This window comes from Dasypus novemcinctus, chromosome 26 (genome assembly GCF_030445035.2).
Source record: "Dasypus novemcinctus isolate mDasNov1 chromosome 26, mDasNov1.1.hap2, whole genome shotgun sequence".
Lineage (NCBI taxonomy): Eukaryota > Metazoa > Chordata > Mammalia > Cingulata > Dasypodidae > Dasypus > Dasypus novemcinctus.
Genome location: NC_080698.1, coordinates 57,657,562 through 57,683,278, shown reverse-complemented (window position 1 = coordinate 57,683,278; position 25,717 = coordinate 57,657,562). Strand labels below are relative to the sequence as shown.

Below are 25,717 nucleotides of genomic sequence, written 5' to 3'. Positions count from 1 at the left end.
AATAAAGAGATCCCAGGTAATTCTATAATCCTACATTACGTCATTAATATTCTGATGTTAACCGATGGCCTCCGGGTCTGTATTAGGTCATTTTCTACTGAGTAAGTATCTTAACTGGTGCTGCAAATACACTTATTGAATGAATTCTGCCTCTCTGATTGAGGCAAGATTTTAAATTCAGCGCCTCATTTTATATAACTGGGGAAACTGAATTTTTCTAATCTCCTATCACATTTTCTTACCAACTTGCATTATATTACCGATCTGTCACTCAATGATTTTCTGTAAGTCAAAATTTTTCCTTATCAAATGGTAATAAAATATTAAAAATATGTCCCAGAAACGAAATGTCAGCAAGGACTCCAAAAGGAGTTGAAGGAAGGACACGAAGTGCAGTGGCTCTCCACCATCAGTCACTCTTGGGCCACCAAATTTTACTCTAGCTGTGTGCTTCCTGGTCTTGTTCTTTTTTCTTTTCTTTTCTTTCAAGGATTCTGGGCTCGAGGAGCTTATGTTCCAGTAGGGAGGTGACAGATTATAAAGAGAAGTTCAGATGGTGATAGGCACAGTGACGACTTGGGGCTAGACAGTACTGGAAGGGAGGTTTGGGGGTCCCTCTCCAAGATGGCCCCCTTAAAGAGTAGACCTCAATGACAAAATGAGGCAGGGCTGCTTGAGCCAGGGGAGCAGCCGGCACGGGGGCCTGAGGTCCGAGCTACCTGGGCCCACACAGTGAGGAAAGAGGACGGTGAGGCGCGCCAGGTCTTGCTGGCTTCACGGCTCACAGCCATGGCTTGGCTTGATGCTGCATGTACTCCCAACCCCTGGAATGGTTCCTCACAAGGTGGCATGCCCATCTTTGCTTCTGACTTTTTATTTCCCAACTTAATGTTTTGAAAAATTTCAAACTGGTAGAAAAGCAGAAAGACATGCCAGTGAACACGGGACCCTATCTAGCTGCCACCAACAGGTAATGGACTGCTGCATTTTCACTCGTGCTCACTTGCTCTGGCTCCACATGTACCACTATCCCTCCCACATTACGACTTTCCCCATCGTGGTTTTGATGTATCACAGGTTGGCATGAGAAATTAAACGGGAATTTGGGGGGAGTTTTGCAGAAGCCACAGACAAACACAAAGGCAAGTAGATGACACGGAAAAAGTTTAAAGAATTTCAAAGGTTATTTTCTTTTATGTCCTTCGTTATACATGCAGTATGTTCAGTATGCTCCTCAAATTTGTTTCATTTTTTAAAATTTCTTTTTCATACAGTATTTTTATTTAACATTAACCTATGCCAAGCACTTAACCCAAACTTTACAATCAGGTACTGTAAACACCCCATCAAAGAAAAAGAAAAAATTCTGACTACTTCTCTGGTTCAAAGGGAGGGCCAAATAACTTTACATGGATTTTCCAGATTTGGGGGGACAGCAGGCCCCTAACCCCTGCAGTGTGGAAGGATAACTGTGTGTGTGTGCACGTGTGTCTCCTTAACTACTTCAAAGTCGGCTGCAGACACAACGGCATGTCAGTCCTTCACAACTGTCTTCTCAGACTTAGACGTCCTCCTACCCAAGAGTTTAACACTAACACGAAAGTGTTACCTAAGATACCCACCATACTCAAATTTCTGCTACCGTTCCCAAAAAGTCTTTCAGAGCTTTGTTATTTTAGTCCAGATCTAGGATCCATTCAAATATCACTACATTTAACTATCATGTCTCTTTAGTTTCCTTTATTCTAGAACTTTCATGGGGCTGGATATCCTCCCTCCTTCCCTCCCTCCCTTTTTCAGAAGAAAAAAAGTCCCGGGGATTGAGCCTGGGACCTCGTACATGGGAAGCAGGCACTCAACCACTGAGCTCCATCCGCTCCCCAGATAGTTTTCAAGACATGGACATCCTTGAAGAATCTTGCCTGGTTTATTACTTACTTAATATTTTTCTACTTAAAGAAATGAAGCCAAAAGAAAAACAAAAACTTCAATAAAAATGACATTTGAGGTATGAGTTACTAGGTTTTTTCCTAATACACAGTCAAATGACTAGGTAACTTCAAGCTAAAAGCGTCTGTGTGGCTGTCCTCCCATCAGCGCTACTGTACACCAGCTGAGAGGTGCGGTCAAGGCAGGCCAGCATGGCCAGAGCAAGCCAGCGTCCACCCAGCCTCAGCCTGTCCCCGCTCCCAGCCCTGCGTAGGTAGCTCCACAGGGTTTTCGGGGGAGTCAAGACCTGCTGGAGCAGGCCCTGGAGCTAAGTGTCCTCTCCTTGGTGTGCCTGAGAACCCCAAGGCTCACAGAGATGAGCCACCGCCCAAATCCCCCAAGTCAACTATACTGCAAAAGTACTTTCACTGCCCGTCTCCAGGCTAAGGCCAAGGCCATGGCCAGCACTCTCCTCCTGTCCCGGCTACAGCTCCCCAGACCTCTTGCCTCGGGCCCCCAGCTGGGGGTATCACTGACCCCATCTTCCAGGCAACCGGCCACAGAACCAGTGAGATGAACAGGTGTGCCTGGGTCACGCAGCCAGGAAGAAACAGAGCAGATGTGACAACCCCGGCCTGAGATTCTGAAGCCCTCCAATCTCCACTAGCCCTGCCTGACCCAGACTCTCCCTCAGGAAGGAACGACAGCTGGACAGAGTTCTCCTGAAAACGTGAGGGCAAGGGTGGAACCCTGGCTCCAGGGAGGTGCCAGTCAAGACCGCCACTGCCCCAGAAGTGGCTGCCGCACTCGCGGGCAGCAGCCCCGGCCCTTCCGGCTGGCGGGGGAGGGGAGCAGCGAGCCCTGCGCACACGCCTTCCATTTCCTCCTGGCCCCCTTCGGTTTGGGCCCGCGCACCACATCCACAGATATCAGCCTGCATCTTGGATCTGCTGTCCAGAACGAGACTTCCACACGTGTCTCCTCTCCTCACAAGCCATGTCTAAGAACAAGGGACAGCAGAAGCCGAAACAACGTCGTCCGTCTCTGAACCAGACCTCGCCCATGCTGACGATTGTGGCCAGCGTTCCTGGATGTGAATGCTCAGCCAGCTTCTAGCCCTTCTCCCAGCACCCCATGTCACCACTGCACCCAACATCAGAGGGAGGTGCCCAGGGCCTTCCCGAGGTGACGCTCAAGAGCAGGCTTTGCGGGCACAGGGGTCCTCTGTGGCCCTCCTGCCTGCCAGAGGGCCCAGAGGCCCACAGGGCCAGCAGCAGACCCGGCAGCCAGGTTCCACCCAGTATGGGAGAAGGAGGAGGAGCTCCCAGAGCACGGACTCCAATACTTAAGGTCAGAGGCCAGGAAACCTCTGAAGTAAGGAAGTGAGAGTCAGCTCCTGGCCAGATACCCACTGCGACAACCTGTGAACCTCCCGGGGCCTTCCAGAGACTCAAAAGAAAGTCAGAAGAAGCGGATGTGACTCAAGCAATTAAGCTCCCACCTTCCACATGGGAGGCTCTGGGTTTGGTTCCCGATGCCTCCTAAAGAAGAAGAGCAAGACAGCGGGCTGGCGTGGTGAGCTGACGTGACAAGATGACCCAAGAGACACAGGGAGGAAAACATAATGAGAGACACAACAAAGCAGGAAGTGGAGATGGCTCAAGCAAATAGGTACCTACATCCCACATGGGAGGTTCTGGGTTTGGTTCCTGGAGCTTCCAAAAAGGAAAGAAGGCAAACACACAATGAATAGACACAGAAAGTACAAACACTGAGTGGGTAGGGAGAAAAAAAAAAGTCAAGAGATGTCTCCAAAGTCCCTACCCTACCCCCAAGTCCAACTCAGAGGTGAGAGGTCCTCTCCCAAAAAGAGGTGCCCAAATAACAACTAAGAACAACAATGATACCTAGAGACGGAGCTCAATCAGCCCTCCGCATATTCTCATTAAGCCTTCTGGCCACTCTGCTAATTAGGTATTATTAACCCTGTTTGGCAAATGAAAAAGAAAAGACCTAAAGAAATGCCCAGGTTCAATGGGTCAGTAAGCCACAGAGCATTGAATTACACCTAGCTTCGGGGCTGCAAAGCTCAAATACTTCCCTCCACGCCTTTCAAAGACATTTAAGAGGTATGCTCTCCACTCGGCAGCTGATGAGGCCAGTAAAGCAGAGTGGCAGGGCCCTTCCATAGAGAGATGGCCAGGAAAGAATGCTCTAGCTACGCCAAGCTGGCCAGGCGCCCAAGTCTCTAAACCCCTGCAAGCGGCCACGTGCCTCTTCCCAGAAGAGAAAGGTCATCCATCGGCTCCTTGTACACCAAAATAGCCACGCAACACAGGAATGCACGATGTTATCACACACCTGAAATCCACGCATCCTTCATTCCAGGGGGAAATGCAGGAATTTTCTGGCTTTGAAGCTAGTTTTCTCCAAAAAAAAATTCAGAGATGCGACTGTGGAGCTAGAAGGAACTTAAAGGAACGACGGCAGCTTTCTGGACCTCTGCTCTCTGCCACACTCTCTATCAGGCACTCCATCCACCAAGGACCCTCCTGACACTGCTTAAGGAGGGGCTGGCAATTTTCACTCTCCAGAGAGGAAACCAGGCTTCCAGAGATGAGCAGTGGAGCCGTGAGTCGAACCCAGATTGATCTGACTCTAAATGGGCTGCTCTTTCCCTCACCAGGATCTTGAATTACACAGATAACACGCACATTTCATCGACATCTCCCCACGGGCGTCCTCAAATGCCTCCGCGTCAACATGCCTCCCTCCATGCGCCCCTCACCTGCTTCTTCACTAATTCCCAGCCTCATTTTGACCCACCAGGGTCTGCACAGGCACCAAACCCAGTCATCGCTGGGTGCCCAAGTCCTGTCCATTCTTTCTGCTCCTCATCCCAGGCTAGGGCCAAAGACCCAAAGGCTTGACCTCTGCATTTCCTCCTGGGCTGCTTTTTTCCCCATAAACAACAGCTTTCCTGCCTCCAGTTCTACCCTTCCAAACCACCGGCCATTGAATACCACAAATTAACTTTCTACAGCGTAGACAGTCGCTGCTGTTCACACGCCTTCACTGGTTTCCCACCGCCTAGAGCAGTGCTTCCCGAAGTGGGAGATGTTTTTGGTGGCGCACTGGTCTGGCATTATATAGTAAAAACATCATTACCTTTTCAGCTCTCTTTTACTCTCTCTGACTGATCAATGAGCAAGTCTCATTTGGGTGGGGAGGGAGTAGTCTGCTAATTCCTCTACAGCATGCCCTGACCTCCCTTTTAACAAAAGCCAAGCATGGCTCAATTTGACAGCCCACAGCAGGCAACAACTTGGCGACTGTTTGGTTTTCAGGGTGTGTGTATGTAAGCCTTTTACTTATGGGAAGGGATACCCATTTTCTACTTGCCTTTATGATGCAAAATTTCCATAACATTATTAAAATACAAAAATTGAATTGATTCAAAGAAAAATATTGAATCAGCCAGTCCATGACAGAAGTTGCCGAAGAGAACCATTTGGGTGATCCTCGAGTAACTGCAGTTTGAGGAAGACTGCCCTGCCAGCCTGACCCAGCCCCTGGAGCATTTCTCTTAGAGACCGGTCCTCACTCCCCAGGCCCCCAGGTCCCCTCATCTCCTTCCCCTCCTGCGCCCCCTCTACTCGGACTAGCAGACCCAGTTTCCTGCATCGTCCTCGGCCTCTCAGGCCCCCTGCACGTGCTGTCTACACTGGCTAATTTAGGGCTCCAAGAGTGTGTCTGGGGAATCTCCATTTCATACCAAGCTCTGCCAGGAAGAAGAGAAAAAAAAAGCTTCTGTGGTCAGATAAGCTTGAGAAACACCAAACTTCTATCCCCCTCTGCGAGATCCACCATACACTCAGCATATTACAGATTAAAGGCTCTGAGAACTCCTGCAAGGAAAGGAGGAAGACTCTGTTTAATGTTGTTCAACCAAGAATTTCTCAAACTAATTGCTCCTCCTCCTTTGCCATAGCGTACACTGGTGCTCTAAGGAACAAGTGTTCTACAGACTGTTTCTGAGCAGTGCCAGCCGAGGATGTTCTCCTCCTCTCCCATTTGACAAGATTCTATTCCTGCCTCATCCTGCAAGAACGTATCCAAATGCTGCTTCTTTGACAAGTCTTTCCTGCCTCCTCACGTGCAATCAGTGGTTCTCGCCTTTCTATGCGTCTGTTAAGACTTAGCGAAGTCACATCATGTATGTATTTAACTTAAGGAATTCAACAGTGAGTGTTTAGGGAGAGGAAAAAACGTCATTGTGTAGGCACTTCTGCCTGCCACCCCAGCTTCCCAGCAGCTATGTCCCAGGGGCCCCGAGTGCACCCAGTTCTCACAGGCCCCTCAGCATGTGACCCTTTCCTAGATGAGTGGGATTCCAGTGTTTAAAGATGGGCATTTCGCACTTGGCTCCTCAACACCAGTCAGCTTCTTCATCTGTGCTCGGCCAGAGGAACAGTCATCCGTTCTGATGCAGGGAAACTGGCCCCGCGGTGGGCCGAGAAGCTCCCAGGGACTTTCCAGAGAGCGCCGTGGCACGCACAGCCCTGGGCGCCAGCACCAGACGTGGATACACCCCAGGGTGAGCCTCGATGGCCCGGGCCACGAGCCCCAGGAAGCCGGAACATCCTCGGTCCCTTCCTGCGCCCGACTTGCCACAGACAGCACCTGCTGCGCCTGGGATGGAGGCAGGCAGGAAGGGGAAGCGAAGCTCAGGGACGTGACAAACCTTGCTTGCCACTAGCAGACTCTTTCGGGGTTCGAGGGACTGTCCGCCCTATGACTGAGTCTCTCCTAGGGGCGACGAGCCTTTGCTGGACACCTCCAGGGACAGGGACGTTCACCTGAGGCACTGCCAGGCTAACCGGGGACTGCTCCGACTGAGCCAAGTCCAACTGCCCACAGGTGCCCCACTGGTGCCAGTTCTGGCTCCTGAGACAGAAAATCTCCTGAGAGGGAAGGCAAGAAATCTGGTCAGTTAACAGAAGAGAGAAAGAGAGAAGGAAAGGGAGACAGGCAAAGCTTCCCAAGAATTCAGATGCTACTACGAGCCTGGCACCCCGCAGGGGAGGCAGGGACACAACTCTGCCCACTTTCAGCCAGAAATAAGCCGTTCTGAGACCAGACCAGAGGCTCACTCAGCAGACAGATCTTAGCCCTCTTTAGAGCCTTCCAGAAGTATTCAGGGCCACTGCATGACTACCAACAAGGACCTTCTCACCCACAAGGCCACGATCAGCTCTCCTGGTAAATTTCAAGTGCAAATTCTTGGAAACAAAAATGGCTGGGTGAGATAGCACCCTGCCTTCTAACTTCCAAGGCCAATATAACAAAAACATACTGAATCAAAAGAAGGGTCCAACCAAAAGAAAAAAAGCTGGGTCCAAATGACTTTGCTCTGTGTAAACCCTGAACTAGAGCTTGGCTGTCTGGACTCCTCATGCATTTGTGTGTGTGTGTGATGAAGGCGTGAGAGGAAGAGAAGACTTTAAAAAGGATACCGAGATTCTGGCCCCTATTTTGCAGATCCCAAAGTCTGGGGTTCCTCACCTTAGCAACCCAAGAATGCCAGTTTGTATTCACCTGGATGTTAAAAACAGACAAGGGTGGAGAGGATTGTGGGAAGAAAGCAGAGAAGAAAGCTCCGGAAATGTCCGGATCACGTATGTTGAAACTCTGGAGTCTAGTGGGACCCTGTGCAGCACCCAGAGAACTGGAGGAAGAGGCTGACAAACGGGTAAATACAGTGAACTTCACCCTCTGTGCAGCAGCCCCCACCCCTCATCTCCCAGCCACGGGGCAGGCCACGGCAGGCACTGCAGCCCAGACCCTGGCACTGCATGCTGGGGACAGGGTGGGCTGTAAAGACCTACTCCCCCAAAAGCCAGGGGGTGTGGCCTGATCCTGAGGGCTCCTTTTCATCACCTACCTCAGAAAGCTGGCTGGCCAGCCTGAGGGGGCCACTGTTCCAAGGCAGGATGGCAGGCGACTTGCAAAGAGGCAAGGACATTTTTTGTTACATTTTTTCACTTTTCTCTCTCCTTTCCCCAAGTGGGAGCAAAAACAGTTTGGAGAAAATCACAAATTGATGGCTCCAGCACCCCACAACAAAACCTAGCAATCCCAGAGGAGTGGGAGAACTAGATTCCCAGAGTTGTAACAACATAAAAACTCAGAATAGCCAGGTCTCAACAAAAAATTGCAAAACACACAAAGATATAAGTAAGGATGGGGTATTCTCAGGGGGGAAAAAATGAATTGGCCAGAAACCACCCCTCAGGAAGCTGATACATTGGAACTATTAGTCAAAGATTTTAAATCAACTGTCTTATATATGTTCCATGAGGTAAATGAATCATACACAAGGAATTAAAGTAGGAACATGTTGTCTGAACAAAATAAAGAGATGGAAATTATAAAAAGGAATCAAACAGAATTTTTTGAGTTACACAGTAGAGTAACTGAAATGAAAATCTCATTAGACAGATTCAGCTGCAGATCAGAACAATAGAAGAAATGATCAGCGAACTTGAAACTAGACAATTAAAATTAACCAGTGTGAGGACAGAAAGAAAAGATTAAAAAAAAAAAAAAAAGGAATAGCGTGTGAGGGACCTATGGGACACCACACATTGGTCAGTCAAAGGTGTGTGATGCCAAGTACCAGAAATCTGTTGGCTTTTATAAAGGGTATTTATTTGGGTACAAGCTTACAGTTACCATGCCCTAACGAGTCCAAGTCAAAGTTGCTTTCTCACCAGTCTGCTGCCACATGTTGGAGCACGCCGGCCGCTGATCTCCGCCTGGCTCCCCTTCCCCTGGGCTCCCTTCCTCCTCCAGGCCGTGGGCCGCCTCCTCCCTGACCTCCGCTGTAGGCCAGCACAGGGCTCGTCTCTCAGGACTTCCTGTACAGTCCCCACTCCCTTCTCAAGGCCAGCTGCAAACTACCAGGCAAATGGCTCATCTCTCTTCCTGTGGCCCAGGATCAAAACTGACAAAGCTCTCTCCTCCTGCATGTCTTCTTGAGTATCCATTTATACTGGCCCACTAAGGGGGCAGGGACTCGATCTGAGTTACCCCTTACTGACGTAACCCAATCAGAACCCTAAATTGATTTTATCAAGTAAACTTAATCAGAGGCCCCTCAATGCATTCAATACAATCAAAGGGAATCACACCCAGAGGAACAGATTAGTTTACAAACATTATTTTCCTCTTTTTAGGATTCTTAAACATAATCTCAAGCTGTCACACCTCCAAGCGGACCAATATTCACATCACTGGAATTCCAGGGCAGAAAAAAATGTTTGAAGAAATAATGGCTGCATGACCCTGCAATATCACTCCTGGGTATATACCCAGAAGAACAGACAGACATCTGCACACTGATGTTCTTAGCAGAAGTATTCTCAATTGCCAAAAGCTGGAAACAACCTAGGTGCCCATCAACCGATAAATGGAAAAATGCTGAATATTATGTGGCTGTAACAAGAAATGAATTCATAAAGCATATGAAAACATGGATGAACCTGGAGGACTTTATGTTGAGGGAAGCAAGCCAGATACAAAAGGACAAATACCGTATGATTGCGTTACTATGAACTAAATATACTGTATAATATATTGCATGATTCCATTTATATAAAATGTAAATATAAATCAATTTATAAATATGGAAAAAAGAAATAACGGCCGAAAACTTTCCAACCTGATGTAAGACATGAATATATACATCCAGGAAGCTCAATGAACTCCAAGCAGGACGACTCTAGGAGATCTACACCAAGACACATTAGAGTGAAACTGTCAAAATCCAAAGGCAAGAGAGGATTTTGAAAGCAGCAAGAGAGAATGATTTGACACATACAAGGAATACCCAGTAGGATTAACAGTAATTTCTTATCATAAACAATAGAGACCACAAAACATGAGATGATATATTTAGTCTTTAAATTCTTAAAAAAAAAAAAAAAAAGAACTCAGAGTTCATTACCAGAAGACCTAAATAAATGGAATGACATCTACATTCACAGATTGGAAGACTCAATATTATTAAGATGGTAATACCACACAATGCAACCTACATATTCAATGCAATCTCATCAAAATTCCAAGAGCCTTTTTGCAGAAATGGAAAAGCTAATCCTCAAATGCATATGGAATTACAAAGGGCTCTGACGAGTCACAACCATCTTGAAATAGAAGAAGAAAGTTGGAAGACTCATTTCTTTATTTCAAAACTTACTACAAAGCCACAGTAATTAAAATAGAGTAATTGTAATAAATGTACCACCCTAATGCAATGTGTTAATAATTTAGGGGGCATATGGGAACTCTATTTTCTGCATGATTTTCCTGTAAACCTACAACTTCTCTAAAAAACAAACAAAAAATCAGAGTGCCATTGACATAAAAATAGACATAGAGATGAATGGTATCTAATTGAGAGCCCAGAGATAAATCTACACATTATGGCCCGTTGATTTTCAACAAGTCCATTCAAAAAGGAAAAAACTACCTTTTCAACAGATGTGCTGGGACAACGGGAAATCCATATGCAATAGAATGTGGACCCATACACAAAATTAATTAAAATAGATCATCACTCTAAATATAGGAGCTAATACTATAAAACTCTCACAAGACAACATAGGGAAATATCTCCAGGGCCTTTATAATAGGCAATGGATTTTTAGATTTTATACCAAAGGCACACATGACAGAAAAAAAAAGATAAACTTCATCAATATTAAAAATTTTTATACATCAAATGATACTATCAAGAAAGTGAAAAGACAAGCTATAGAATGGGAGAAAGTATTTGGAAGCCATACATCTGATAAGGATTTAGGATATATAAAGAACTCCTGAAACTCAACAACAAAAAGACACAAACCCAATTTAAAAAGGGGCAAGAAATTGAATAGACATTTCTCCAAAAAAGAAGTTCAAATGGCCAATAATGAGATATCACTTCACACCCACTAGGATGGCTATTATTTTAAAAAGTAAAAATAACAAGTGCTGGCAAGTATGCAGTGAAATAGGAACCCTCACACAATGTTGGTGGGAATGTAAAATGGTGCAGCCATTGTGGAAAACAGTTTGGCAGTCCCTCAGAAAGTTAAACAGATAATTCCCATGACCACACAATTCCACTCCTAGTATATACCCAGAAGAAAAGCAGGGACTCAGACAGATATTTGTGCAACAGTGCTTATTGCAAAATTATATTCACAATACCCAAAAGGTGGAAGCAACCCAAGCATCCACCAACAGATGAACAGATACACAAAATGTAGTTTATCCATACAACGGAATACTATTCAGCCATAAAAAAAGAAGTGAAGAGCTAATAGATGTGACAACACGAATGAACTGTGAAGACATCATGCTGAGTAAAATAAGCCAGACACAAAAAGGGACAAATATTGTATGATTTATCTTATAGGAAATACTTAGAATAAGCAAACTTATAGAGACAGAAAGTCAACAGTGGTTGCCAGAGGTAGGGAGAAGGGGGTATGGGGAGTTACTGCGAAATGAGTATGGCTTTGGTTTGGGATGATAAAACAGCCTGGAAATGAATACTGGTAAAAGTTATACCATACTGCCACTGTACTTCATGTCAAAGAACTGCCCGTTATATTTTTTAATATAACATTTTTGTGATCTTTGTATCTTTAAAAATAAAAGGCAATTTAATAAAATAAACTGCTCATTTTAAATGTTTAAAATGATTTTTATACGGTATATGTTTTACCACAAATAAAAATTAATTCAATAATTTTAAAAAACACAAAAACCACCAAGTCTGCTCCTCTTCATGGTTAATAAACCTCCCAGGTCAACAAGAAGACAGAGACCATCTGCTCCACAGTCCTGCTTCCGTAGAAATTCCCATTTTCAAGGGAAACCGATGGCAACAGACGCTCTGAAAACAAATGAGAATGTATTCCTAAACTGAAAGGAGGGAGGGAAAGGGACAAAGGCACAGAAAGAGGTAGGAAAACACAGGAAGGGAGAGAGGGTGGAGAGGAAGGTGGGAGCGAGGCGGAGGAGGGGGGAATGTTTTTAACCTAAGCGAGAAGCCTTGAACGAGCAAGGCTCCTTCTCACTCTGTTATCCAAAGAGGCATTTGTTGTTGAAGTAGAGCTCTTGAGGGGCCGGGCCCCTGCGGGTGCAGGGCGTGATGAGCAAGGCCAAGGGCAGCCTAAACCTAGAGTTTGTTGGGGGCTCCTTGGCTGCCACCACCACTCGTACTTCACCCCTAGCTGCTCCCCGCTGCCAGCAGGCTTCTCGACAGGCAGGAAACAGCCTTCTCTCCATCCTACTCTACACTGTCCCCTGGCCAGCGAGAAACGTCAGCCGGAAGTAATGTGGAGCCCTAATCCCAGGTCTGCACTTTCCGTGCCTCAGGTTCCTCATCAGTCAGACAGAGTCAATCCCACCTGCCTCACAGGTCAGTGTGCAGGTCAAAAGTGTACGTTGAGCCATTAACTTCAGTAGACAAATAACTAAGGCAAGTTACTATACCCACCTCTCGTCTCAATAGGCTTTCTTCTCTTTTCACTAAGAGAAACTATGGACAGCATCCCTCTTCCATATAAATGTCTGCACGCCATGCCCACACATCTGCTTCAGGTAGGTTCAGTTTTCAAAACAGATTTGTATTCTATACTTCTATAAACAATGACCAATTGGTTTGCTCCAAGCCAAGTAAATTTTCTCAGCAAAGATGGAACAGTTCCCATCACCTCTTCCCCTAATGCTTGGATCCAAGTTCAAAACGTGCCTGATAAAGACAAGGATAATTTCTTGAGGTTAATAGCTGGTCAAATGCCTCCAAGTAAGCCAACCACAAGGAAGAATGCCTGCCTCCTCCTGGAGATCTGGTTGAATTCTAGGTCTGAGTTTACAAACACTAGCAGGGGTTCAAAAAGAAGAGAAGATTCTGCCTCGGGCAGCTAAGTGTAAGGCTGCCAGACAGTCCCACTGGCTTTCAGTCACGGTTTCAAGAAAAGAGACCTTGAGCCCCTCCCTCCTGGTGTCCCAGAATGCCCCACCTAGTCCAGTTCCACACTTAAAGTTCCATATTCCTTAGAAAAACATGGGATGCATAACTAAATACCAGCGTGATTTATGGACTGCATTTATTACCCCCACAGCTTTTCCAAGGGTCCTGAAATCAACACTGCATTACATAAAATACTCAGACTCATTCTTTTAACTTGAAAAGGGAGGACAAAGACGTGTTCCAAATGGGTCGGTACACTTGGGACAGCCCACCCCCAAAATAATGCACTGTCCAGGATTCTTTACAAGAAGAATAGGTTTTTAAAGGGCATATCATTGTAATGCACCAAAGAATTTCTTAGCAGGCAAGGGCCTCCTGAAGTTATCTGGTCCATCTCCCAACTCCAGGAAAACCTCCCGTGCACAGTGATCCCAGTCACGCAAATTAAACCAGATCTGTGGGTTGAAGATTCAAAATAATTAGGTCAAAGAACAAGCCTCTGAGAGAGCAAGAGTTTTCATAAAAATGGCAACGTCTGCTCAGTCATCTCGGCCATTAGTAACTGCGGGAGAGGCTACAGGCACCTTATGGACAAATAAGGGATTCCAGGGGCAGGATTCCTGCAGACAGACACCGCCTGAAGTCAGCAGACCATCTGCTGGGGTTTTTCACTAGGCAAGTTTCACTGCAAGGGCATTAACGCTAGTACTGGAAATTACCCCCTACCCTCAGGGTCCAGGAAGCTCCTCCCCCCCCAGCCCACCCACCTCTCCCCTGCCTCCATCACGACACACAGGAAAAGGCTTTTCATTATCTGTCTCCTCACTAGCCCCGAGCTCCCGGAGGGCAGGGGTCTTCCCTCATCTACCTGGGCCCCAGAGCTCAGTCGGGTCCTGTCTGGCCCAGACAAGGGGCCCGATCAAAGGTGAGTAAACTGATGAGTGAGCAAACCATTGGACAAATGAATAAAAGACTGAACAAAGGGACAAACGAATGGAGGAAGGCTATCTATCCTTCATTTTAATCCATTGTGGCTGATTCTTTCCGTTCCCGCTTCTTGAACGCCTCGTCAAATTAGCAAAGAACGAATCCGATCTGCCTGACCACCTACAGCTTCAAAGCCTAGAAATCTTCCAGGGGGATGTCCGCCCCGAAGCGGACAAAAGTACCTAATGGGGAAATGGGACAGCTGCGGACTCCTTTCTTTACATTACCTTCTAAATAAATCCATCTTTAAAAATCAAGTTAAGTTTTGATCTGTTACCCTGAGCAGGCAAAAATGGCAGGGATGGCTCTTGCACTGAATTTGCAATGGTCTTTAACATAAAGCCCAGATTGCTGAGCATACTTAAAATTCCCCGGAGAGGGGCAGGGCTTCCCCCTACAGCGCCAGGCAGCCTGCCCTTCTCCCCAGCAGCCCAGGGGCAGATGTGCGATCTCTGCACATGTGCAGCTCTGTGTAGGTGCCCCAGGGGCAAGTCACTTGTTTTGCAAGTTACTGACTCTCCAGGGTAAGTCAAGTAGGTGGTCTGGGGCACAGCGCTGTTAGGCACTCTGGCAAATACAAAAATGAAAAATAAAAAACAAAAAACTGAGGTTTGAAGTGGTTGAGTCACCGGCCCAAGATCCCAGAGTACGTGACAGCGCCAGGACTGAGGCCCAGGTGAGGTGGTGCTACAGCTGGGGCTTTCTCAGCTTCTATTCCACAAGACTGTCCAGAATCTTCGCTATTCCTCCCTTAGAAAAGTTAAGAACAGTTTACCAAAGGCCTTGTCCCTTGGGAATCTGTCACTTCATTTGAAAATAAAGAAGTACCAAGAAAAGAGGCCTCCCCCCCCCATCTGCTCCACCCCTTTCACCGGGCGTGCAGAGCCGGTCTCTCACCCGACACGCCCACAGAGAATGTAGGCAGGCGTTCATTTTTCCATTTAGTACCTGTGCTTATGCTAAGGAGTCCTGAGATTACAGGTGTATCCTAAAAACTGGGTTTTCTTAACTCACGACTTCTCAAATATAAAATTTTTAATTAAATAAATTTTTTTTTAACTTCAGGTGGTCCCTTTGGCAGCACACACACTAAAATTGGAACTACACAGAGAAGATTAGCATGGCTCCTGCCTAAGGATGACATGCAAATTCATGAAGCATTCCATATTTTGGATTAGAGTGGACTTACTGGTATTTTACTATAGAATTATTGTGACTCTAGCAATGGAAGAAATTACATCACTGATATGGAGACAGTTGCCATGGGAGTTGCTGAAGGCAGGGAGAGGGAAGAAGAGATGTGATGTGGGGGCATTTTCGGAACTTTGAGTTGTCCTGAACGTTATTGCAGGGACAGATGCTGGACATTATATATCCTGTCATAACCCCTGAATGAACTGGGGGAGAGTGTAAACTACAATGTAAACTCTAATCCATTCAGTGTAGCAGTATTCCAAAATACATTCATCAAGTGCAATGAATGTGGATGTGGATGCTGTGGCCTTTTCCACAATATGAGCATCGCTAAAGGGCCAAAAATAAAATAAAATCATACCTCTGTTCTTAGTTAGCCAGATAGAGCTGTTTTGACAAATGCCACAAAATGAGTTCGCATAAACAGCATGAATTTATTGGTCCTTGGTTTTAGAAGGAAAGAAGTGAAAGAAGTTGTTAGAAGTGAAAGAAGTTGTTGATGTGGGAGGAGTGGCGGTGTGGGAAGTGGGATATATGGGAATCTCCTATACTTTCAATGTAACATCATGTGTGATCTATGTATCTTTTAAAAATAAAAATGTATTTTAAAAAAACTTCAGTTCTGCCAGGAATTTGAGAAGAGGGAGTCCTTTAGACTATTACTGACGATTAAGTAAAATTTTGAGGGTGCCAAGTTGCTGACCTAAAATGATTGGAATAAAAACATAATCTTAAAGGAGAAAAAAACCTACGAATATCAGATATTCTAGATATCCGATCTAAAGAGTTATTATATCTTTTCTAAATTTATTTCTGATTAAGAAAATTTAGCTTGAGCTTATTGCAGAAAACTTGGAAACTACAAAAAAGACTTTGTTTTTCTTCTCCTCCCCCTTCCCCCGCCCTGCTGTTTTGCTGTCTATGTGATCTTCTGTATCTCTCTTTTTGTCTTCTCTTCTCATCTCTCTCCTCTAGGATTCACCAGGATTCCATCCTGGGGACCTGTGATGTGGAGAGAGGCTCCCTGTCAATTGTGCCACCTCAGTCCCTGGTCTCTGCTGCGCTTCACCCTGACTCTTCCCATCATCTCTCTTTTGCTACATCATCACCTTGCTGCCTGCTCACTTGCATGGGCATTGGCTTGCCGCGTGGACACGCGGCTCAGCACACAAGCACCGACTCACCACACAGGAAAAGGCTCACCATATGGGCACTCAGTTTGCCACGTGGGCACTCACATGGGCACTCGGCTCACCACGCAGGCACCCACATGGGCACTTGGCTTGTCGCATGGGCACTCGGCTCACCGCGCAGGCACCCACATGGGCACTTGGCTTGTCGCATGGGCACTCGGCTCACCGCGCAGGCACCCACATGGGCACTTGGCTTGTCGCATGGGCACTCGGCTCACCACGCAGGCACCCACGTGGGCACTTGGCTTGTCACATGGGCACTCGGCTCACCGCGCAGGCACCCACATGGGCACTCGGCTCACCACGCAGGCACCCACATGGGCACTCGGCTCACCACGCGGGCACCCACATGGGCACTTGGCTTGTCGCATGGGCACTCGGCTCACCGCGCAGGCACCCACATGGGCACTCGGCTCACCACGCAGGCACCCACATGGGCACTCGGCTCACCACGCGGGCACCCACATGGGCACTTGGCTTGTCGCATGGGCACTCGGCTCACCGCGCAGGCACCCACATGGGCACTCGGCTCACCACGCAGGCACCCACATGGGCACTTGGCTTGTCACATGGGCACTCGGCTCACCGCGCAGGCACCCACATGGGCACTTGGCTTGTTGCATGGGCACTCGGCTCACCGCGCAGGCACCCACATGGGCACTCGGCTCACCGCGCAGGCACCCACATGGGCACTCAGCTCACACGCAGGCACCCACATGGGCACTTGGCTTGTCACATGGGCACTCGGCTCACCACGCAGGCACCCACGTGGGCACTCACAAGGGCACTCGGCTCACCACGCAGGCACCCACATGGGCACTTGGCTTGTCACATGGGCACTCGGCTCACCATGCAGGCACCCACGTGGGCACTTGGCTTGTCACATGGGCACTCGGCTCACCACGCAGGCACCCACATGGCACTTGGCTTGTCACATGGGCACTCGGCTCACCACGCAGGCACCCACATGGGCACTTGGCTTGTCACATGGGCACTCGGCTCACCACGCAGGCACCCACGTGGGCACTTGGCTTGTCACATGGGCACTCGGCTCACCACGCAGGCACCCACGTGGGCACTTGGCTTGTCACATGGGCACTCGGCTCACCACGCAGGCACCCACGTGGGCACTTGGCTTGTCACATGGGCACTCGGCTCACCACGCAGGCACCCACGTGGGCACTTGGCTTGTCACATGGGCACTCGGCTCACCACGCAGGCACCCACGTGGGCACTTGGCTTGTCACATGGGCACTCGGCTCACCACGCAGGCACCCACATGGGCACTCGGCTCACCACGCAGGCACCCACGTGGGCACTCACATGGGCACTCGGCTCACCACGCAGGCACCCACATGGGCACTCGGCTCACCACGCAGGCACCCACGTGGGCACTTGGCTTGCCGCATGGGCACTCGGCTCACCACGCAGGCACCCACATGGGCACTCGCATGGGCACTCGGCTCACCACGCAGGCACCCACGTGGGCACTCACATGGGCACTCGGCTCACCACGCAGGCACCCACATGGGCACTCGGCTCACCACGTAGGCACCCACGTGGGCACCCACATGGGCACTCGGCTCACCACGCAGGCACCCACGTGGGCACCCACATGGGCACTCGGCTCACCACGCAGGCACCCACGTGGGCACTCACATGGGCACTCGGCTCACCACGCAGGCACCCACGTGGGCACTCACATGGGCACTCGGCTCACCACGCAGGCACCCACGTGGGCACTCACATGGGCACTCGGCTCACCACGCAGGCACCCACATGGGCACTCGGCTCACCACGCAGGCACCCACATGGGCACTTGGCTTGTCGCATGGGCACTCGGCTCACCACGCAGGCACCCACATGGGCACCCACATGGGCACTCGGCTCACCACGCAGGCACCCACATGGGCACCCACATGGGCACTCGGCTCACCACGCAGGCACCCACATGGGCACTTGGCTTGTCACATGGGCACTCGGCTCACCACGCAGGCACCCACATGGGCACTCACATGGGCACTCGGCTCACCACGCAGGCACCCACATGGGCACTTGGCTTGTCACATGGGCACTCGGCTCACCACGCAGGCACCCACATGGGCACCCACATGGGCACTCGGCTCACCACGCAGGCACCCACATGGGCACTCACATGGGCACTCGGCTCACCACGCAGGCACCCACATGGGCACTTGGCTTGTCGCATGGGCACTCGGCTCACCACGCGGGCACCCACATGGGCACTCACATGGGCACTCGGCTCACCACGCAGGCACCCACATGGGCACCCACATGGGCACTCGGCTCACCACGCAGGCACCCACATGGGCACTCACATGGGCACTCGGCTCACCACGCAGGCACCCACATGGGCACTCACATGGGCACTCGGCTCACCACGCAGGCACCCACATGGGCACTTGGCTTGTCGCATGGGCACTCGGCTCACCACGCGGGCACCCACGTGGGCACTCGGCTCACCACGCAGGCACCCACATGGGCACTCACATGGGCACTCGGCTCACCACGCAGGCACCCACATGGGCACTTGGCTTGTCGCATGGGCACTCGGCTCACCACGCGGGCACCCACGTGGGCACTTGGCTCACCACGCAGGCACCCACATGGGCACTTGGCTTGTCGCATGGGCACTCGGCTCACCACGCAGGCACCCACATGGGCACTTGGCTTGTCGCATGGGCACTCGGCTCACCACGCAGGCACCCACATGGGCACTTGGCTTGTCACATGGGCACTCGGCTCACCACGCAGGCACCCACATGGGCACTCACATGGGCACTCGGCTCACCACGCAGGCACCCACATGGGCACTTGGCTTGTCGCATGGGCACTCGGCTCACCACGCGGGCACCCACGTGGGCACTTGGCTCACCACGCAGGCACCCACATGGGCACTTGGCTTGTCGCATGGGCACTCGGCTCACCACGCAGGCACCCACATGGGCACTTGGCTTGTCGCATGGGCACTCGGCTCACCACGCAGGCACCCACGTGGGCACTCACATGGGCACTCGGCTCACCACGCAGGCACCCACGTGGGCACTCACATGGGCACTCGGCTCACCACGCGGGCACCCACGTGGGCACTTGGCTCACCACGCAGGCACCCACATGGGCACTTGGCTTGTCGCATGGGCACTCGGCTCACCACGCAGGCACCCACGTGGGCACTTGGCTTGCCGCATGGGCACTCGGCTCACCACGCAGGCACCCACATGGGCACTCGGCTCACCACGCAGGCACCCACATGGGCACTCGGCTCACCACACAGGCACCCACATGGGCACTTGGCTTGTCGCATGGGCACTCGGCTCACCACGCAGGCACCCACGTGGGCACTCGCATGGGCACTCGGCTCACCACGCAGGCACCCACATGGGCACTCACATGGGCACTCGGCTCACCACGCAGGCACCCACATGGGCACTCACATGGGCACTCGGCTCACCACGCAGGCACCCACATGGGCACTCGCATGGGCACTCGGCTCACCACGCAGGCACCCACATGGGCACTCGCATGGGCACTCGGCTCACCGCGCAGGCACCCACATGGGCACCCACATGGGCACTCGGCTCACCACGCAGGCACCCACATGGGCACTCACATGGGCACTCGGCTCACCACGCAGGCACCCACATGGGCACTCACATGGGCACTCGGCTCACCACGCAGGCACCCACGTGGGTACTTGGCTTGCCGCATGGGCACTCGGCTCACCACGCGGGCACCCACATGGGCACTTGGCTTGCCGCATGGGCACTCGGCTCACCACGCAGGCACCCACATGGGCACTTGGCTTGTCGCATGGGCACTCGGCTCACCGCATCCACACTTGGCTCGCCACACAGGCCCTGGCTCACCACGCAGGCACGCTTTCTCTTCTTATTTTTCACCAGGAGGCCCCGAGGATCGAACCCAGGTCCTCCCATATGGTAGGCAGAGGCCTTATCACTTAAGCCACATCTGCTTCTTAAAAAAGAATATTAAAAGGTCCTAAAGATCACCTGTCATCTGTCCTAGAGAAAGCCATTGTAAAGAGTCAATTGGCTCTTTTATTTTTTTTTACATCTTCTTTTAAATAAAAGTAGAATCATTAAAAGAAAAAGAAAGTTGGGTTTTCACATCTAATGGAGCCCCAGGCTTGACATTAAGAGGCCAAGGGTAACAGTGGTTCAATTACTGATCAGTAAGACAGGTGGCGTCAACCAACAGCTTAGCCTGAGAACTCGTGGTACAATTTTATCCTGAAAGCTAGAAGATTCATTAGAAAAATTCAGAGACTCTCATATTTCCTAAGATAAAAAGGCAGATACTGCCTGAGAAAAGTCTCCTGGCATTGTAATCTAGAAGACTTGTGTTAGATCCACTTCTGAGGCTATTTCTGCCACCTTAGGCAGTCACTGAATTCCGAAGGGCTGACATCTCCTCAGCCGTGCCTGACGCAGGGGGCTGCAGAAGGACTATGCCCGGCACTCAGCAGGGGTGGCGGATAATGCCACTGACCTTTACTTCCCTTGGTCCTGGAACTTGCTTTCATCCTCTTCCTGCGCGGTCCGGTCAACACCCAGTGTAAATGTCCAAGGGCAACAGTGGTGTCACATTAAGGAAATAGCCTGTCACGGTGCTAGACCATGGACTAGGGCATACCTGGAAAGAATGTGGATGCTGTGGCCTTTTCCACAATATGAGCATCGCTAAAGGGCCAAAATAAAATAAAATCATACCTCTGTTCTTAGTTAGCCAGATAGAGCTGTTGTGACAAATGCCACAAAATGAGTTTGCATAAATAGCATGAATTTATTGGTCCTTGGTTTTAGAGGCCAGAAATCTCAAACGAGGCATTAGCAAGGCCACGCTTTCCCGTGGCGTCGGCAGCATTTCGGTGATGGCTGACCACAGCCCTGGAGGCTTCCTGGCTTGCACCTCTGCCTCCTGTCGCGTGGTGCTGCCCTTCGTGTCCTCCAGGGGCTTTTCTCTATCTTCTGGTTTCTTCCACTTTTTGGCGTCTCTTGATTGATGGCATCCAGGTTCCCTCTCTCTGTAAGTTGAGGCCCCAGTGGCACAGATGAAGACCCCTCTGATTAATTTGGCCACCCCTTAACTAATAACCTCTTCAAAAGATCCTATTTCAAAAGTGGTTCCCACCCACAGGAGCACAGATTAAGAAGAGCATGTCTACTGTCGGGTACATGATTCACTCTACCACACTTCCTCAACAAATGCCCTCGGAATACCAGAGTGAGAGCAAAGGTCCTGCTACAGCTGCCGCCTCCTTGTGCCAAACTGCCACCTACTGGGCACAATCATTCATTCACATTAGCTACAATCTGCATTCCATCTGTTGGTGGACCATGGGCAAAGGAGCTCATTCCTGGAAAACAAGTATCTACGTCAATACATGGAAGCCATGTTAAAAAGCATACCACATGAAGCTGAAGTGACACTTAAAAGGAAATATATAACTTTAAATGTACAACATTCAAAAAAATCAATCAGTGTAATCCACCATATTACCAAAATAAAGAAGGAAAATGATATGATCACTTCAATAGACACAGAAAAAATATTAGACAAAATTCAACAACCACTTGTGATGAAAAAAATATTCAGCAAATTGGGAATAGAAGAGAACTCCCTCCCCCAATAATGGTCATCTATAAAAAGCCCACAACTAACATCATACTCCATGATTTAATACCAAATGCTTTCCTACCCGGGGACAGGGCAAGGATGTCCACTCTCACCACTTCTCTTCCATGTTATACTGGAAGTCCCAGTCAGTGTAACAAGGCAAGAAAAAGAAACAAGAGGCATAAAATTCAGAAAGGAACAAGTAAATCTATCTTTATTCACAGGTGACACAATTATGTAGAAAATCCTAAGGAATCTACAAAACTATTAAGAAGACTTAAAGAGTTTAGCAAGGTTGCAAAAATCAAGACCAACATATATAAGTTAATTCTATTTCTACGTATTAGCAACAAATAAAAGTATCATTCCAAGTAGCATCAACAAATGTAAAATACTAAAGAATAAGTTTAACAAAATACGTACAAGACCACCATACTAAATAAAACAGTGCTTAAAGGTCTAAATAAATGAAGTGATATACCAAGTTCACGGACTGGAAAACTATATTGTTAAGGGTCAGTTCTCCCCAGATTGATCCATTCAATCCATTGATCCATTCATTGTGTGTGCATTTTATACACAAACCACAAAAGAAAAAATGTAAACAAATATTAAAGTCTAGTTAATTATAAACATGCTGAAGTATTTAGCAGAAGCCTACTGACATCTGCGACCTCCTCTGAACAGCAACCAAAAACAAAAAGGTAGATAGACTGATGGATAGGTAGGAGATAAAGCCTGGTTAGTAAGATGTTAAAATTGAGGTGGCAAATATATGGGTGTCCACTGCAAAATTCTTTCAAATTTTCCATGTGTTAGAAAATCTTAATAAAATGGCGGGGAGGAACACATAAAGTACTATAGTGTGTGCAGGGCTTGAGCCCTCCTGAGGCAATATCACATACATTTTTTCATTTGGTCTCATTTCCGCCCTGTGAGTCACGTGCATTTGTCCTACCTTGGGGTTGCCCAGACTGGGTCAGCACTTGTCCTGTGTCAGGCCACTGGCCATCCACACCCACACCAGATCAAGATGGAGGATCAGAAGTCAGCCTGGGCCACTCCTCTTGTTATCAAAGTCTCCTGTCCCTGGGTCCCCTGCCCCAGTTCACTGACCCCAGCTCCCTACAGGGATCTCCGCTCTGCAAGTTTTTTTCTTTTATTGCACACACCCAGAACTCTCGTTCTGAGACACCTCACCTCCCCTCTCTAAGCCCATATCTACCAATACTCGTCCCCTAGATCCCTGGCAGAAAGATGTGTAGAGTCCATTATGACAGAACACAGTATTTCCCAAAGTATAGGACATGTCACCCAAAAAAATTTTAGGGAGCACACGCATTTTTAATTGTAACAGTTAAGTATTTATTTTAATAAGAACTGTAGGGAAATGTAGCTAGCATTTCAACCCATGATTTCAAGGAAAATATGACTTAGGAAAAAGTTAAGTCAAAGAAGAGAGTCTTTAAAGCAAAAAAAGTAATAATAATAAAGGTAATGGGTGGGTAAGACAAAATTGCAGTCGTGGATTGTGCACCACTCAAGTCTGGGATCCCCACTACTACTGGAATTACCAGCAGGTAAAATAATCAACGGCGAACTGTCCCATCCCGAGGAAGTGAAGAACGCAAACTTCTCTACCACTGAGCTCTTCTGCTCAGCGCTGCATTCACTCAAGGGACCATGATGTCTCCAAAACACAGGTGTCCTAGAGGGGTGGTCCGGGGGGGCACAAAAACCAAGACTGACCACATAGAAGAGAGGTTGATTCCTCCACAGCCCCATGGCTCAATGGCATCCACTAGCAGTCTTTCCCTACCTGCCCACGCTGTGGCTGGGAAGCTTAAAAACAAGGCCACAGAGAGAGACATACGTTAGAGGAGAGAGGACGTTTTCCTTGTGTGCCTTACCACAGAGGTAGATGTCTGGCATGGAAAGGTACATAATGAATGTAACAAGTAAGTGAAATCAGACTCATCTCTGAGGCTGGGGTTTTCAAATGCAGGTATGCAACCTGAGGGGTGTGCAAGGGGCTATCAGGACACACAGGAAGTCGTCATGGAAGGTCATCCTGAGACTGTACACAAAGACTTAATTTCCCCTAATGGTAACACACTTAAAGTGTTATTTTTAGAAAACAAACATAGTCAGCACCACTTTTCGGGCCTATTAAAATGTCACTGACCCGGCAATTCCCACTTCTAAGAGAGAACCACAGAAACACCCTCCCAAGGTGCCAAGAGTTAGGGTCACCCAGCACTGTCCGTAATGGCAAAGGCAGAGCCCACCCCAAGCGCCCCTCACCAAATGGTACATGCATGCAGGGAAACCCCTGCAGCCACTAAAAATGAGCAAATTTCAACTATCTGAAGCCGTGGAAAGTGCTCCAAGACACTGTTAAGTGGAGAAAAAGCAAAATGCAAATGAGATGTGGTCTAGCCCCATTTATTTTGTATAGAACAATAACAACACATTAAGATAAGTGCAATTAAAAATTTGTATGGGAAAAGTCAGATGAATATGCATAGACCTACTTATTAACAGCAATAAAGGGGTGGGAAGGCTTTCACTTTCTCTGTAATCATAAAATGTTTGAATTTTATGGAAACTTCATAATCAGAAAAGAAGTTTAAAAACAAACAGGGCTTTGGATGGATTGTATGGTATGTGGACATATCTCAATAAAACTTCTTTAAGGAGAAAGACGAGCTGTGTTAGTATAAAAAACATACACATTAAAAGGACTTTGAAGATGAAGTCTTCAAAGATTGAATTACCATATAACCAGGCAATCCCACTTCTTGATTTATACCTAAAAGAACTGCAGTCAGGGTTCTGAACAGTTAATAACCTATACACCCATGTTCAGAGCAGCATTTTTCAAAGTAACACAAAAGCAGGAGAACCCAAGTGTCCATCAACAGGTGAGCAGCTAAACAAAAGATAGCAGCGACATAAAATGGAATATGACTTGGCCATAAAAAAGGAATGAGGTTCTGATTTAGGTACCACGTGGATGAACCTTGAAGACATCATGCTGAGTGAAAGAAGCCAGGCGCAGAAGGACAAGTATTGTATGACTTCTCTCACATGAAATACTTAAGAGTAAGCAAATTCACAGGGACAGAAAGTAGCTCGCAGGTTACCATGGCGGGGTGGGAGGAGTTACAGGGAATCATGGTTTCCTGGGTGCAGAGTTTCTTTTCGGAGTGATGGAACCAAGTCTGGGCAATGGATCCTAGTGACGGTAGCACAACACTATGAATGTAATTAATACCACTGAATTGTAAACTCGGAAGTGCTTAAAATGGGAAAATTTTAGCTATATACATGTTATGGCAACAAAAAGTTTTTAAAAGTTTAAAAAAATAAAAGACTTCAAAAAAATGCTTCCTTCCTCTACTTCAGAGAAAAATGCAAACAGCACTATTTTAGAATAAAGAACAAGTAACAGGCTTGAGGCAAGACCGCCCAGAGCCAGCCTCTCCTTCCTCGTTTCCCTCCAGATGTCCCTCAAGAGAGCTGGCCACCAAGGCCCTGCTCCGGCTCTCCTGCCAGCTCTCGGGCTGCCTGCCGGGCAGATGCCGACGTCCTGGCTCGCCTTGAGACAGGGTCCTTTGGAAGCCCGAAGGCACTTGTGTGTTCCAGCCTTTTTCAGTGGTGTTTTAGGGGGCAGAGGTTATCGTTGAAGATCCTGTCTTCAGATTTTTGCTGTAAGTATATG

At 48.5% G+C, this 25,717-nt stretch overlaps 1 protein-coding gene and 1 non-coding gene across 4 annotated transcripts in view; one reads left to right on the top strand and one right to left on the bottom strand.

Annotated features, from left to right (window-relative positions):
* The window catches only part of EEFSEC (eukaryotic elongation factor, selenocysteine-tRNA specific), a 246,729-nt gene that overhangs the window by 181,558 nt on the left and 39,454 nt on the right, over positions 1-25,717 (bottom strand). The gene's annotated exons all lie outside the window — the stretch shown is intronic.
* On the top strand, positions 15,014-15,120 carry LOC111759147 (U6 spliceosomal RNA). The gene has a single exon (XR_002793230.1). It is a non-coding gene; the product is annotated as a U6 spliceosomal RNA (small nuclear RNA).